At 42.6% G+C, this 16,913-nt stretch overlaps 1 protein-coding gene across 1 annotated transcript in view; it reads left to right on the top strand.

Moving 5' to 3' along the window:
• Window positions 1-27: 27 nt before the first annotated feature.
• LOC143982728 (cornifelin homolog B-like) overlaps window positions 28-16,913 on the top strand; it is a 45,366-nt gene continuing 28,480 nt past the window's right edge. Inside the window, exon 1 of the mRNA XM_077481689.1 lies at window positions 28-135. The gene's annotated coding sequence lies outside the window, so the exon portion shown is untranslated. The remainder of the gene's footprint in view (window positions 136-16,913) is intronic.

The following is a 16,913-nucleotide window of genomic DNA, read 5'->3' as shown; positions in this document are numbered from 1 at the left end:
TCTTTGGGGGACGTGTCTCAGGTCCCAGAAGGCTGCAAGACCATTCATAAAGCTAATGCTTGCGCATGCCCAATAGGAAGCGGACTGAGAAGATGCAAGGAGTTACAGCCAGACACTAATGAAGAATTAGCCTGGGTGAGGATGGCACTTCATCCCTGAACAGATAAGTGTTCTTTAATTAAGTCAGCAGCTACAGGAGTGAAGAAACTCTGTAAGGTCATCATGTGCTGTTCATAACTCATTTCATAATTTATCTGGGAAATTGAGTTATTGCTACACACTTTCAAAAAAACAAAACAAAAAAATAATAGATGTGTATATATATATATCTTTAGGGGATTGCGCCTCCCACAAATAATAGAGTGGTGTCAGATAAAGCATATTTAAATCCAAAAACAAAAATGTACCGGTACCTGTAATGTGTTACAGCTTACCAGTCCTTACCTGTGGTGGCTGCATTCGTTTTCTTTTTAAATTATTTTTTTCCATTTATTTTTAGCTGATGTTTGTGTAAATTTGTTGATACTTGTCTACACAAATTTCTCTACTGTTTCTATAGAGGGAGCTATGATTGTCACACAGGCTTACAGTTTCTCTTACATGATGGATTAATCAGAATAGCAAAAAAGATGTTTGTGCTTTATTTTAAGCTCAAAGGAAGTAAAAAGGACACTTCACTTCTGGAAAGATCAGGCATTTTCTGTACTTTCTGAAAATGTTCTTAGCCTGAAAATTATAACTAATCCAGCCACCACACCTAAGGCCTAGAAAGCTGAAATATATTACACTTTTTAAGGTTTAGAAACACTTTAAGTTCAGGTTTTTATCACATCTATTTGTCCTGGCAATTACTTAAACCAGGACCAAAAGTACGGAGAAAAAAAAATCCTACACTTTTAGTTGTCACTGGAACAGGATTAGAGAATCAGAGGGGCAACTAAGTGAAATCTCCCCAATGGGACATTGAAGTCACATAGTTACATAGTTAGTCAGGTTGAAAAAAGACACAAGTCCATCCAGTTCAACCACAAAAAAAAAAAAAAAAATATATCATACAATCTCATATACCCAATTCTATACCCATAGTTGATCCAGAGGAAGGCAAAAAACACCAGCAGAGCATGATCCAATTTGCTAAAGCAGGGGAAAAAAATCCTTCCTAATCCCCTGAGAGGTAATCAGATTTTCCCTGGATCAACTTTACCTATAAATGTTAGTACCCAGTTGTTGTATTATGTACACTTGGGAAATAATCCAGGCTCTTCTTAAAGCAATCCACTGAGCTGCCCAGAACCACCTCTGGAGGGAGTCTATTCCACATTTTCACAGCTCTTAAGCCCCATACACACTATCAGATTATCTGCTGAGTTTTTCCTTCAGATTTACCAAAACCATATAATATGAGGACAAACCTTAGGAGTTTCAATGTGTATGCAATCAGGCAGGCCCTTCTACTACATGGTTTTGGTAAATCTGAAGGAAAAACTCATCAGATAATCTGATAGTGTGTATGGGGCTTTACTGTGAAGAAACCTTTCCGTATTTGGAGATGAAATCTCTTTTCCTCTAGACGTAAAGAGTGCCCCCTTGTCCTCTTTGTTGACTGTAAAGTGAATAACTCGACACCAAGTTCACTATATGGACCCCATATATATTTGTACATGTTGATCATATCCCCCCTTAATCTCCTCTTATCAAGAGTGAATGAATTCAGTTCCTCTAATCTTTCCTCATAGCTGAGCTCCTCCATGCCTCTTATCAGTCTGGTTGCCCTTCTCTGCACTTTCTCCAGTTCTGATATCCTTCTTGAGAACTGGTGCCCAAAACTGAACTGCATATTCCTGATGAGGCCTTGCTAATGATTTGAACAGGGGCAAAATGATATCTCTCTCTCTCTCTGGAGTCCATACCTCTCTTAATACAGGAAAGGACTTTGCTCACTTTAAAAAAAAATAAAAAAATCTTATAGGAGCTTTAAACCTTAGTAATAGCAAAGCCACTTGAGGCAAACATTTTTCCTGACGCAGCATACAGTGGATTGTGGCTCTGCCCCCACAATCTGATATAACTGGTTAACTATAAATCAAAGATAGACCCAGTTCACAGCATTCTCCTTTTTTTTTTTTGTCCTCGCCTGATCAGTACTAGGTAACCCTTATTGCTTGTCGCTCCAGCCCGGTTCAGCATCTCCTAGGTGTAAGACCTTCCTGTATAGCCTCTAAATGATCTATATGATTGGAGCCCCATTCTGGTGGTCTGGGAGGCATGGTTCAGTCTCTCTTGGGTGGAAGTCCTTCTCATTAATGATGTGTTCGGATCGAGCCTGCCAGGAAGCCATCGCTGCACACCGCCAATCATAGGCAGTGAGGAGTTTCCGGAGCGTCACCTGCACATACACACTGCCTATGATTGGCGGTGTGCAGTGCCAGCTACCTGGCAGGTTCGATCTGAACACACCCGAGCCCATCGTACTTCCTATACAGCCTCTAAATTAACTATATGGTTGGAGCCCCTTTCTGGTGGTGCAGGCCTGTCAAAGAAAGCTTTAAATAAGGTTTGGCGTAAGTGGCAGCATTTTCCCTTGTCTTTCCATATTTTCTCTGTTTCGGTGCTTTCCTGCACCTGTCTCTGTTGTGGGTGTTTGCTATTTCCAAGATGGCTGCGGCAGGGCAAGTACACTCTGAGCATTAATGGCAGGAATTGATACAGCCTCTGTGGTCAGTTTCCTGACTTGCCTTTTTCCAAGATGGTACTGGGAGCCCAAAGACTGCAATCTGAGCATGCTCAGGCTCTGATATCCCGAATTGCCAAGGGTTTTTAAATGGGTATTAAGGCATTTTTGGGCAACATATGGTGGTGTTCTCTGCTTATGTGCTCATTGTTTGCAGGTATGTTTTCCCTTTTCATGGCATTCACCTGGGCTTTTCCTATTTCCATCTCAATGCTTGCTATGGGGTCACTGTCTCATGTTTTTCATTTCAGTCTGCTGCTTTGCTCTGTTTCTAAAGGGCAGTGATGGCGAACCTTGGCACCCCAGATGTTTTGGAACTACATTTCCCATGATGCTCATCCACTCTGCAGTGTAGTTGAGCATCATGGGAAATGTAGTTCCAAAACATCTGGGGTACCAAGGTTCGCCATCACTGCTATAGGGAATGCTGCCCAGTCAGACCACCCATTGCTTGTAATGTAAAGGGATTAGGTAAGTAGTGTAGATATTGGAAAAAAGAGAACCAATCTCTACAACCCTGTAAGGACCTCAAGACGGAGGGAGACCCTGAGAGGTCAAGACAATTCGCCATCTAAGAGCAATAAAATGGGAGAAAAATTGCGCAAGGGAAAAACTATATGTAGGTAAGCAGCCAACACTCCACTAGACACAAAGTGAAATGACGAAAAATAAAACTATAGTTTAGCGCTCAAGGCAGTGAATGAATTAACAAATAATAAGATAAAATAAACTAAACCATATGGGAAATGGAAAACAGAAAATAAAACATTAGTCCATTTTGGTAGAAAAAATACTGAAAAAAATTTGTAATAAGCTAAATCATGTGCAAATACACAACATGTGATCATGTCATGTGATCTTGACCAAGAAATACACAGAGTATATTGGAATATTAGAAATTTGGACAGAGGAGAATTGTGTCACAACAATCTCCAGTCTAGAATCAATAGGCAATCAAGTGATTTTAAATGTCACTCTTCACAACCTTCTCCATTCAACATTGAGAAATTAAACACATGTTCAGTAAACCCTGGAGGGTACTGAAGAATGACCATATTATTGGGCCGTTGTTACCAGATAAGGCTGATATAATCTACAGTTGGGCTCCATCACTCCAAATCCAGATTTCTCCTAATATTATTAATCCCCCTTCTCAACCCACGTTTTTTCATGATCTGAAGAGCTACTTTCTATGCAAAAAATGTAACGACAGTCTCCATAATACAATTGAAAATGTTACTCATAGATCTTATCCCATCAAACCATTTATCACGTGTTCCACTAACCACTTTGTTTAGCTGATTACTTGCCCATGTGGGAAACACTACGTGGGGAGGACCACAGACTGTTTTCAATCAGGGTTGGCAAACATATTTCCAATATAAGATTGGGAAAAAAAGAAACACAGCGTTGTTAAACACTATGCATGTTTTCATCATAAGGACCCAACTGGTACTCAGTTTCTAGCAATAGACCAGTTTATCTCTCCATGGAGGGGAGGTTCAGCTAAACGTGGGGTGTCCAAACTTGAAATTTATTGGATATACAGTGGTGTGAAAAAGTGTTTGCCCCCTTCCTCATTTCCTGTTCCTTTGCATGTTTGTCACACTTAAGTGTTTCGGAACATCAAACCAATTTAAACAATAGTCAAGGACAACACAAGTAAACACAAAATGCAATTTGTAAATGAAGGTGTTTATTATTAAAGGTGAAAAAAAATCCAAACCATCATGGCCCTGTGTGAAAAAGTGATTGCCCCCCTTGTTAAAACATACTATAACTGTGGTTGTCCACACCTGAGTTCAATTTCTCTAGCCACACCCAGGCCTGATTATTGCCACACCTGTTCACAATCAAGGCATCACTTAAATAGGAGCTGCTTGACACAGTAAGGTCCACCAGAAGATCCTTAAAAGCTACACATCATGCCGAGACCCAAAGAAATTCAGGAACAATTGAGAAAGAAAGTAATTGAGATCTATCAGTCTGGAAAGGGTTATAAAGCCATTTCCAAAGCTTTGGGAATCCAGCGAACCACAGTGAGAGCCATTATCCACAAATGGCGAAGACATGGAACAGTGGTGAACCTTCCCAGGAGTGGCCGGCCGCCCAAAATTACCCCAAGAGCACAGCGACGACTCATCCAAGAGGTCACAAAAGACCCCACAACAACGTCCAAGGAACTGCAGGCCTCACTTGCCTCAGTTAAGGTCAGCGTTCATGCCTCCACCATCAGGAAAAGACTGGGCAAAAATGGCCTGCATGGCAGAGTTCCAAGGAGAAAACCACTGCTGAGCAAAAAGAACATCAAAGCTCGTCTGAATTTCTCCACAACACATCTTGATGATCCCCAAGACTTTTGGGACAACATTCTGTGGACCGATGAGAGAAAAGTGGAACTCTTTGGAAGGTGTGTGTCCAAGTATATCTGGCGTAGAAGGAACACTGCATTTCATAAAAAGAACATTATACCAACAGTAAAATATGGTGGTGGTAGTGTGATGGTCTGGGGCTGTTTTGCTGCTTCAGGACCTGGAAGACTTGCCGTGATAAAAGGAACTATGAATTCTGCTGTCTACCAAGAGATCCTGAAGGAGAATGTCCGACCATCTGTTCGTGTACTCAAGCTGAAACGAACTTGGGTTCTGCAGCAGGACAATGATCCTAAACACACCAGCAAGTCCACCACCGAATGGCTGAAGAAAAACAAAATGAAGACTTTGGAGTGGCCTAGCCAAAGTCCTGACCTGAATCCTATTGAGATGTTGTGGTATGACCTTAAAAAGGCCGTTCATGCTCGAAAACCCTCTAATGTAACTGAATTAGGACAATTCTGCAAAGATGAGTGGGCCAAAATTCCTCCAGGACGCTGTAAAAGCCTCATTGCACGTTATCGCAAACGCTTGGTTGCAGTTGTTGCTGCTAAGGGTGGCCCAACCAGTTATTAGGTTTAGGGGGCAATCACTTTTTCACACAGGGCCATGATGGTTTGGATTTTTTTTCACCTTTAATAATAAACACCTTCATTTACAAATTGCATTTTGTGTTTACTTGTGTTGTCCTTGACTATTGTTTAAATTGGTTTGATGTTCCGAAACACTTAAGTGTGACAAACATGCAAAGGAACAGGAAATGAGGAAGGGGGCAAACACTTTTTCACACCACTGTATGAAATCAACTCATATTTTCCATGCGGTATGAATGTAGAGTGGGACATCAATGCTTTTGCTTGATGTTCTTCCATTATGCTCTCACTTTATCCAATTTTGCTTTAAGGTTTTTAATTTAAATTTAATTTATCATGATTCATTTAATTTATCATGACCATTTGACCATATATGAACATTTCATCTGTATTCTATTACATCCAATGCTGCTATGCATTTATACTATTCTATATTTACCTTCCAAGACCAATGACTCATTAATTGATACATGTCTTTTGGTACACTCTAGTTATTTGCTTAATTTTAAACATATTTTTATATTCAGAGATTATCATCCTCCTAGCCTTTCGCCCAGTTATTCTGCCAATATCTGTTTCCATGTTTAATTCATGGGGGAAGATGTGCGGCGGATCACGGGGTTGAACATTGTACATCTATGGTTCACTGTGTGGTGAGCAGTTGATGTTATGTGCATCTGCCCTCCTAAACTTTTGCTGTAGACCAATGAGACTCGAATGGCATTGCTGAGCATATCTGTGATGTTTACGCCTTTCATTCATTGATAGGAGATTTAGTGTGAGACGTAGATCACTCTACATCACTTCCGTACTTGTCAACAGGCAACTGCGTGAGTGAGGTGTGGAGCGCATTGCTTCACATCCGCTCTACGTTGTGCCTTTGTGGGAAGTGCGGAGCGCATGACGTCAGTTCCGCCCTTTATCCAACGTTGACGGACCGCATGAGTGAGGCTTGGAACACACGCTGATGCCACTTCGGTCTGTTTATCCAGTAATGGCGGACCTTGTCAGTGGGGCATGGAACACATGCCGACGCCATCTTGGTCTACTGTAGTAATGGTCCCAGTTGTCCCCTGTGACCAATTTGAAGACAAATCATTCATTGGTGAGTCTTTCTATAAATACCTAGCTATTGCACGATATTCACACCCCAGATGATGTCTGTGTGGACGAAATGCGTTGGATGATCGTGACAATCACTTTTTACCTATCTAAAGAACAAGCATGTTTTTATCCACAAATCTGTAAGTGTGAACACCTCTTTTTTTTTAAAAAAAAAAGACCTTAAGATATTACACTATGTGGATCCATATGTTTTTCATGTCTAATGCTGCTGGAATGGTTTAACATTTACACACGCTTTGGAGTTCATTTGTTTGAAAGTGGGACTATCCATCCTCGAGGTCCACCTCCAACTTTACCACTTCATACTCCAATGAGGCAGAGTCCTCACCATGCCTGTTTGACCCATGTGCTGTAGGCTACTTCCCTCCATGATCAAACACTTTCAAGTTTCTCCATTTTAACCTATGCACTTGTGTTGATATTCATTCACTTCATTTGAAGATTCTTACAAAGATGGACTAATATGTTGTGTACTTGCACGTGGGTTAGCTTATTACAAATTTGTTTCAGCATTTTTTCCACCAAAATGGACTAATATGTTGGGTTATTTTCTGTTTTCCATTTCACATATGGTTTAGTTTATTTTATCTCAATATTTGTTTATTCATTCACTGCCTTGAGCGCTAAATTATATTTTAGTGCTTTATTTTTTGCCATCTAAGAGCAGATATCCAGGCTGAAGGTCATCATCTCACCTCTCATTATCATTGCTCCCTGTCTACAAAGATCACAGGTTACCAGCCTTAATAATGGTGGAAAGTCATTGCCTGACAAGTCAGTATGTCAAGTTTGCCTGAAACAAGCAGCATACAGCCCTGCAAGGATCTCAAGGTAGAGGGAGCCCTCTAAAGGCCAGAACAGTCGCCATTTTAGGTGTAGGCATTCAGGCTACGTTGATCAAGGTCATCATCTCGCCTCTCATTAATTTTGCTCCCTATGTACAAATATCACAGGTTACAAGCCCTAATGGTTTCTGTATTTGTGGTGGGAAGTCATTGCCTGACAAGCTAGTCCACTTGGAGGAAGCAGCAACTGATTAAAGAATCGGCCAAGGAGGCGATGCATGAAGTCTCTATTTCTCAGTCTGCAGTTGAATTGCCAACCAGAGCCAGCAGGCAGTGTCCGAATTGGAGAGCTTGTCAGGGTAAAGAGACCTTAAAGGGGCCACAGGCTTTGACTTTTGCTTAAAAGAGCCTTTTGCAAGGGCAGTGAAGGAGGCAAATCTTCCTGGGGTGAAGTGAAAGAAACTCTCCACAAGGTTAGAAAATACTAATTTCCCTTTATTGAAGGACTGAAGGAGTCAATCCAGGAAGAATGGCAGGGGCCAGAAAAAAAAGGTCTGTATAAACAAAAATTTGTCAAAACTGTATCCCCTGAAAGAGGACCAGGTCAGTCTGCTGCTGTTGCCTCTGATGGTGGATGCATTGTTAATGCAAATGACAAGACACTTCCATTCAAGGACGCTCTAGTCCAAAAATTAGATATGAAGTGCTCTTATGTACTGTAGCATCTGCAAGTGCCTGCAGACCAGCAATAACATTTGCAGTGGTAGAGCAATATTGAGTTAGACGGTGAAAATGAAAGAAGCCTTTCTGGAGGAAATGGAGAGAGACAAGGTGGTAACAGTTTTGTAAGAGCTGAAATTGGCAGGAGACTCTGTAGCGGAGGCATCAGTAGATATCATTTGAAGTTCTTCAAGAGTGATGTTGCCTGCAGTCATGCCAAGGAGGGCATTATGTCGAAAGCCATGGTCGCTGGATCCCACCTTAAAATCAAACTAGTGCAAGATACCAGACGATGACTCCAATCTATTTGGGAGGAGACTGGATACAGCCATCTCAAGAGTGACCACTTGCAGGTCAGGGTGCATATCATCTGACAAAAAAAACAGGAAATCAGAAAGGTCCAGCATATAGGCAGCACCTCCCAGGTAGATATGAGGAGGGGACTGGGAAATGATTACAAAAGGAACTAGAGAAGTACCCAGTCTTCATTACTGAAGCCTTAAAAATGGGCTAAGGCACCTGACTTGGGAGAACAGCAAGAAGTCCTTTTAAGGGTGCCCTCATCCAGGGGGTGCCTGTGGGAGCCAGATGAAGCTCTGCACACACACATGGATGAAAAATATTCAGGATCAGTGGGCCATATCAGCAACAGTGAGGAAAAAAGTATCTGATCCCTTGCTGTTTTGTACGGTTGCCCACTGACAAAGAAATGATAATTTCAATGGTAAGTTTATTTTAACAGGGAGAGACAGAACAACAACAAAATTCAGAAAAACACATTTCAAAAAAGTTATGAATCAATTTGCATTTTAATGAGTAAAAAAAAATATTTGACCCTTTTGCAAAACATGACTTAGTCCTTGGTGACAAAAACCTTGTTGGCAATCACAGGTCAGATGTTTTTCTAATTGGCCATTAGGTTTGCACACATCTCAGGAGGGATTTTGTCCAACTCCTCATTGTAGATCCTCTCCAAGTCATTAAGGTCTTGAGGCTGAGGTTTGGTAATTTGAACCTTCAGCTCAGTCCATATATTTTCTATGGAATTAAGGTCTGCAGACTGGCTAGGCCACTCCAGGACCTTAATGTGCTTCTTCTTGAGCCACTCCTTTGTAGCCTTGGCCGTGTTTTTGGTCGTCATGCAGGAATACTCATCCATTTTTAATGCCCTGGCCGAGGGAAGGAGGTTCTCACCCAAGATTTGACGGTACATGATCTCGTCCATCGTCCCTTTGATGCAGTGAGTTGTCCTGTCCCCTTAGCAGAAAAACACCTCCAAAGCATAATGTTTCCACCTCTGTTTGAAGGTGGGGATGGTGTTCTTGGAGTCATGGGCAGCATTCCTCCTCCTCCTCCAAACACGGTGAGCTGAGTTGATGCCAAAGAGCTTGATTTTGGTCTCATCTGAACACAACACTTTCACCCAGTTCTCCTCTGAATCATTCAGATATTCATTAGCAAACTTCAGACGGGCCTGTACATGTGCTTTCTTGAGCAGGGGGACCTTGCGGGTGCTTCGGAATTTCAGTCCTTTGCGGCGTAGTGTGTTATCAATTGTTTTCTTGGTGACTATGGTCCCAGCTGCCTTGAGATCATTGACAAGATTCTCCCGTATAGTTTTGGGCTGATTCCTCACTGTTCTCATAATCATTGAAACTCCGTGAGGTGAGATCTTGCATGGAGCCCCAGACCAAAGGAGATTGACAGTTATTTTATGTTTCTTCCATTTGCGAATAATAGCACCAACTGTTGTAACCCTCTCACCAGAGCTGCTTGGCGATGGTCTTGTAGCTCATTCCAACTTTGTGTAGGTCTACAATCTTGTCCCTGACATCTTTGGACAGCTCTTTAGGCCCCTTTCACACTGGGGTGGGAGCGGAGTCGTCGTTAAAGCGGCGCCATTTTTTGCGCCGCTTTACCGTCGTTTTAGCGGCGGTATTCAGCCATTGGCTGTGTGGTTTTAACCCCCGTTAGCAGGCAAAAAAGGGTTGAAACCACCCGCAAAGCGCCGCTACATCGGTGCTTTGCCAGGGGTATAGCCGCGCTGCCCCATTGATTTCAGTGGGTAGGAGCGGTTTAGTATTCACCGCTCCTTCACCGCTCCGGAGTGAAAGGGGCTGTTTTTTTTCAGGTGCTATACAGGCACTATTTTTAGTGCTGTAGTGCCTGAAAACAGCCTCCGTGTGAAAGGGGCCTAAGTCTTGGCCATGGTGGAGAGATTGGAATCTGATTGTTTCTGTGGACAGGTGTCTTTTATACAGGTAACAAGCTGAGATTAGGAGCACTCCTTTTAGCAAGTGGTCCCAATCTCAGCTCGTTACCTGTATAGAAGACACCGGGGAGACAGAAATCTTGATGATTGATAGGGGATCAAATACTTATTTCACTCATTAAAATGCAAGTCAATTTCTAACTTTTTTTAAATGTATTTTTCTGGATATTTATGTTGCTATTCTGCCTCTCACTGTTAAAATAAACCTACCAGTAAAACTATAGACTGATCATTTCTTTGTCAGTGGGCAAATGTACAAAATCAGCAGGGGACCAAATACCTTTTCCCTCACTGTATATCAGAGTGTCATTGGTGGAAGTTTAAGGGATGTCACTTCCAGCCAGCCAGGCTACCAGATTTTATGTAAAAGCAAAAAATTCTGGTCCAGTTGGTAGTCTAATAAAACAAAAAAGGAGCGACCGTGGAAGTTCCAAGTGCCCAGACTAGATGAGGATCCAGTTCACTGGTAGGAAAAAAAAATCCAAAAACAAGCACAGAAAGTTGGAGTTGTGCAAGATGGAAGACCTCCTATCAATTATATTATTGATAAATCTGGGATATTGGATGCTCTCTGTAGGTTTATCAGATGCCTACTTGTCCCAATCCATCCTGCATTCCAGTGCCACTACCAATTTCCATGCCTCCCCTTCAGTCTGTCCACCTCCCCCAGAACATTCATAAAGCTCCTACTGCTACTGTCTGCAATAGCACGGGCGGGGGTGAAAATACACCACTACTTGAACAGCATTCTTCTAGCCAGCAATTGAGATTCATCGGGAAGCTCTGTTACACGATTTACAAAATCCTGATAGCTAATTGGAAGAAAGAATAAGGTTCTTGGGGGCATTTTTGGATACACCAATTGTTTTCAGATGGAACATTATCACATCAGACCCCACCCAGAAAGGTTGGGGGATGCATTTCAAAGAGCAAGCTGCTCAAGGTCTTGGGATGTTTAGCTTACAAGGCATAGTATTGAACACTCTTGAACTCAGAGCAGTGTTCAAAGCCCTTCTGTCATTCACTCCTTTTATAAGAGGAACAAGAGTTGTACTTTGCCTAGACAGCAGTGGAAGGGTAGAATTCTTAGGCTGTCAGAGGAACTTCCAGTATCGATAATTGCAATTATAACATTTTGGCTAAGGAGGCTCTGGTATCTGTCTCTCCTACAGCTGGGCATTAAGTCACCATTAAAAGATCTAATGTCTGCCTGTTCAAATATGTTTATAAAATTCAACAATTCCCAGGAGGTGTACTTGTTCTCATGACTGTGTGTAATTACTGTTTTACCTGACTTGCAATCTTGACCAGTTGTTCCTATGAAACCCATCTCTCTTGATAGTCAGTAGGATCACTCTCTTACACCTGGTTTAGTATAACGGCTTTTGGTTCAGTTTTCTTGCCTTCTAGGCAGGCCCAGATTTACAGTAGGCCTGTGCCCATAGATGGCAAGGCCAAAGAAGTGACGTTTACCTGTGAACTTGTAAGTTATGCCTTTCACTCGCCATCATACAGTCATTGCACAAGTATATTTACACAATTAAAATGCTCTGAAACAGGTCCAGTTAATCAAGAAAATAGGCAATCCCAGTAGAGAGATGTCACTTTTGATGTAAAATGTTGTAGCCCTACAAGGTTCTTTGTCAGCTACTAGACCTCGCCCCACAGGCGCACATATACATGACTGCTGAGGCGCAATGGGCCTAGATTCCAATTAATGTAACACAATGGGATCAAATCCCCCAACACCCTCACCCTTTACCCCATTGAATAAGACACTTACAACCATTAGGTTGGAAAAAGCAAGGCCACAGCTTTATTAAATGTCAACACATAACATGTGAACATATTTAACCAGTGCCAGTCATAGTCGTACTGTGAGCACTCAACCAAAAGAGGGAAGTGGGGCCTGTCCTTACCATGAGTACTAGAGAGACAGCCTAATTCCAATTTTCCATCAAGGGCATAGCCCATTACAGCAACTTTAACTGCTGGCAAGGTCAAGAAAACCACAGCAAGCTGTGGCATACCATAACATAGGAAAAAAAGGGCGGGAGGGTGGGCAGCTCTTCCAACCGACTCTTCCGAAAGACCCAGAATTCCCTGTGGCACATGTTTCCTGAGCTCAGGCCCATCCCACATGTTTCAAACCAATCATTCCCCTTGGCATGCACCTAGCCATGCCCCCATCAGTCAAGGCTCTCTTTCCCTAGGGAGGGGGGCCCAAGAGGCCTTCACGCCCCTTGTATACATGCAGCTGTGGTGTGGGGAATGCCTGGGCCCCTGGTGGTGCACAGTGACAAATTTCTGACAATATACTGTAGCTCAGGAGGGTTCCAAACCCTCCTGAGCTCATCCTTAGTAAACATGCTGATCTACTGTCCAAATATCAGGTGAGAGACAGAGAAGTGACAATGAGAGCTGAACTGCTGAGTCAAAAAATAAATGGCGTAACCAGGAACCACGTGTGTCAACCATCTGTCTGTGCAGTGTAAGAATGTGTGTAAATCACAAGATTACCTTACAGTGCAACAAATCCATTGGTAGGAGAAACAGTAAACATGCCTGTATTGTAAATGAATTAATTTTCTGCAAAAACCCCCCCCAAAAAACTACTGTTTAACCACTTCAGCCCCGGGCCATTTTGCTGGCCAAAGACCAGACCACTTTTTGAGATTCAGCAGTGCGTCGCTTTAACTGACAATTGCACGGTCATGCGATGTGGCTCCCAAACAAAATTGATGTCCTTTTTTTCCCACAAATAGAGATTTCTTTTGGTGGTATTTGATCACCCCTGCGGTTTTTATGTTTTGCGCTATAAACAAAAATAGAGCGACAATTTAGAAAAAAACGCATTATTTTTTACTTTTTGTTATAATAAATATCCCCCAAAAATATATTTTAAAAAAACATTTTTTCCCTCAGTTTAGGCCGATACGTATTCTTCTACATATTTTTGGTAAAAAAAATCGCAATAAGCGATTATTGATTGGTTTGCGCAAAAGTTATAGCGTTTACAAAATAGGGGATAGTTTTATGGCATTTTTATTAATAATTTTTTTTTTACTAGTAATGACGGCGATCAGCGATTTTTATTGTGACTGCGACATTATGGCGGACACATCGGACATTTTTGACACATTTTTGGGACCATTGTCATTAGGGATGAGCTTCGTGTTCGAGTCGAACGTACGTTCGACTCGAACATTGGCTGTTCGGCCGTTCGCGTCAAAATTCGAGTGGCGCGCGCGGACCACAATGCACTGCGGTGGCGCAGTGCATTGCTGGCTCATGATTGGCCAAGCATGCACTGTGACCCTGCATGTTTGGCCAATCGTAGCGCCAGCAGCGAGGAGAGCCATGATTGGCCACAGGCATCCTGCCTGTGGCCAATCATAGCTCAGGCTGTGTAGTGCACGCCCCACACTATATAAGGCCGCCTTTGAGGCGGCCTCGTGTAGTGTGTTAGCATCTGAAGCAGTGGGTGTTCTGTGTACCTTCAACACAGTACACACCGATCATTTTTGGCTGATTTCCTATCTTGCTGCTGTGTAGTGGTTTTTGTCTGTGCCCTGACCACAGTATACACCACTATATTCACCTCACCTATATAGCTAGTGATCTAGCTTTAACCACTTAACAACTGCCCATTGCCGATTAACGGCTTCAGGGCGGTTGTTTAACTCTGAGAGGCCGTTAATTAACGGCCTCCCAGAATTCTGCTCTCGCGCGCCCCCTGGGGCGCGCACTCGAGAGCACACGTGACCGCCGGGTCCACAGGACTCGGCGCATCACGGATCACGGTAAACAGCCGCTCGTTGCGGCCGTTTACCACTTGATCGCTCCGTCAAATGACGGAGTGATCACTTGTAAGCAAACCGGCGTCATGTTATGACGCCGGTTCCTCCCTCCCCTCTCTGTACCGATCGGTACAGCGGAGGGGAAAGAGATCGGTGTCAGCAGCGATGTGGGCTGCATCTGCAGTGCCCACATCGCTGCTCACCGAATTTAACCCCTCAATTCCCTGCCAATACTCTGCAATACCAGTGCATACTCTGCAGTACCCTGCCATTACTCTGCAGTACCCCGCCATTACTCTGCAGTACCCCGCCATTACTCTGCAGTGCAGTACCCTGCCATTACTCTGCAGTACCCCCCATTACTCTGCAGTACCCTGCCATTACTCTGCAGTACCCCCCATTACTCTGCAGTACCCCCCAATACTCTGCAGTACCCCCCAATACTCTGCAGTACCCGCCATTACTCTGCAGTACCCCGCCATTACTCTGCAGTGCAGTACCCTGCCATTACTCTGCAGTACCCTGCCATTACTCTGCAGTACCCCCCATTACTCTGCAGTATCCCCCATTACTCTGCAGTACCCTGCCATTACTCTGGAGTACCCCCCAATACTCTGCAGTACCCTGCTATTACTCTGTAGTACCCCGCCAATACTCTGCAATACCCTGCCATAAATTGCCATACCCAGCCATACTCGGAGATACCAGCCATACTCGGTGATACCCTGAAATACCCAGCCATAGACGCCCCCCACCCCTCACCGCCCTCCGGTGCTTCTACCAACTCGCCAGTACGATCAAAGCCAGAATCTTTTTTTTATTTTTTATTTCAGGCTTCCCAGCCTAGAGGTGAGATGTGGGGTCATATTGACCCCCAGATTTCACTGTAAAGAGGACCTGTCACCCCATATTCCTATTACAAGGGATGTTTACATTCCTTGTAATAGGAATAAAAGTGATCAAAAATATATTTTTGGGGAAAAAAATGTCAAACTAAAATAAATAAAGTAAAATGAACAATAAAAAAAAAAAAAAATTTTTTTAAAGCGCCCATGTCCCCATGTGCTCGCATGCAGAAGCGAACGCATGCGTAAGCCCCGCCCACATATGAAAACGGTGTTCAAACCACACATGTGAGGTATCGCCGAGAACGTTAGAGCGAGAGCAATAATTCTAGTCCTAGACCTCCTCTGCAACTCAAAACATGTAACCAATAAAAAAAAATTTAAAGCGTCGCCTATGGGGATTTTTTAAGTAGCGACGTTTGGCGCCTTTCCACGGGCATGTGCAATTTTGAAGAGTGACATGTTTGATTTCTATTTACTCAGCATAACTTCATCTTTCACTTTATGCAAACATAGGGCTAACTTTACTGTTTTTTTTTTTGTTTTTTAAGCACAAAACTGTTTTTTCCCCCAAAAAAACGCGTTTGAAAAATTGCTGTGCAAATACCGTGTGAGATAAAAATTTGCAACGACCACCATTGTATTCTCCAGGGTCTTTGCTAAAAAAAAAAATATATATAATGTTTTGGGGTTCTCTGTAATTTTCTAGCAAATAAATGATGATTTTTACATGTAGGAGAGAAATGTCAGAATTGGCCTGGGTGCTCCAGAACGCCTGATGGCGCTCCCTGCATGTTGGGCCTCTGTATGTGGCCACGCTGTGTAAAAGTCTCACACATGTGGTATCGCCGTACTCGGGAGTAATAGCAGAATGTGTTTTGGGGTGTAATTTGTGGTATGCATATGCTGTGTGTGTGAAATAACCTGATAATATGACAATTTTGTGGAAAAAAAAAAAAAAGGAAATAGGCCGTCAGTACTTCAGGTGTGATCAATTTTCAGATATTGGCACCATAGCTTGTGGACTCTATAACTTTCACAAAGACCAAATAATATCCACCAATTTGTACTTATTTTTACCAAAGATATGTAGTAGTATGAATTTTGGCCAAAATTTATGAAGAAAAAATTACTAATCTGCTAAATTTTATAACAGAAACGAAGAAAAATTCATTTTTTCGCAGAATTTTCGGTCTTTTTTCCTTTATAGCACAAAAAATAAAAAACTGAGAGGTGATTAAATACCACCAAAAGAAAGCTCTATTTGTGTGAAAAAAAGGACAAACATTTCCTATAGGTCCAGTGTTGCATGACTGAGTAATTGTCATTCAAAATGTGAGGGCACCGAAAGCTGAAAATTGGTCTGGTTATTAAGGGTGTTTAAGTGCCCAGTGGTCAAGTGGTTAATAATAGAGCTTGCAGTCAGTAGTGTTAGGAGATAGTGCGTGCTGTCTGCGTGCTCTGTACCCAGTACATACCGCTATAATATAGGGCAGGCCCCTACTTTCAAACATCCAACTTACAAACATCTCCTACTTGCAAACGCAAGGAGACAGCAGCAAGTGAGATGAAAAAAGATGGACAACAAAACAAATTATACAGGGGTGATAACCCTTCCCTATGTTTTCCAAAAAGCTTAAAAATAGTTTTTTTGACTGGAGCTACACTTT

This window comes from Lithobates pipiens, unplaced genomic scaffold (assembly GCF_037356315.1).
Source record: "Lithobates pipiens isolate NorthernLeopardFrog02 unplaced genomic scaffold, aLitPip1_a1.2 Scaffold_16, whole genome shotgun sequence".
Classification (NCBI taxonomy): Eukaryota; Metazoa; Chordata; class Amphibia; order Anura; family Ranidae; genus Lithobates; species Lithobates pipiens.
The sequence above is the reverse complement of the archived record's forward strand: the minus strand, read 5'-3'. Positions and strand labels throughout refer to the sequence as shown.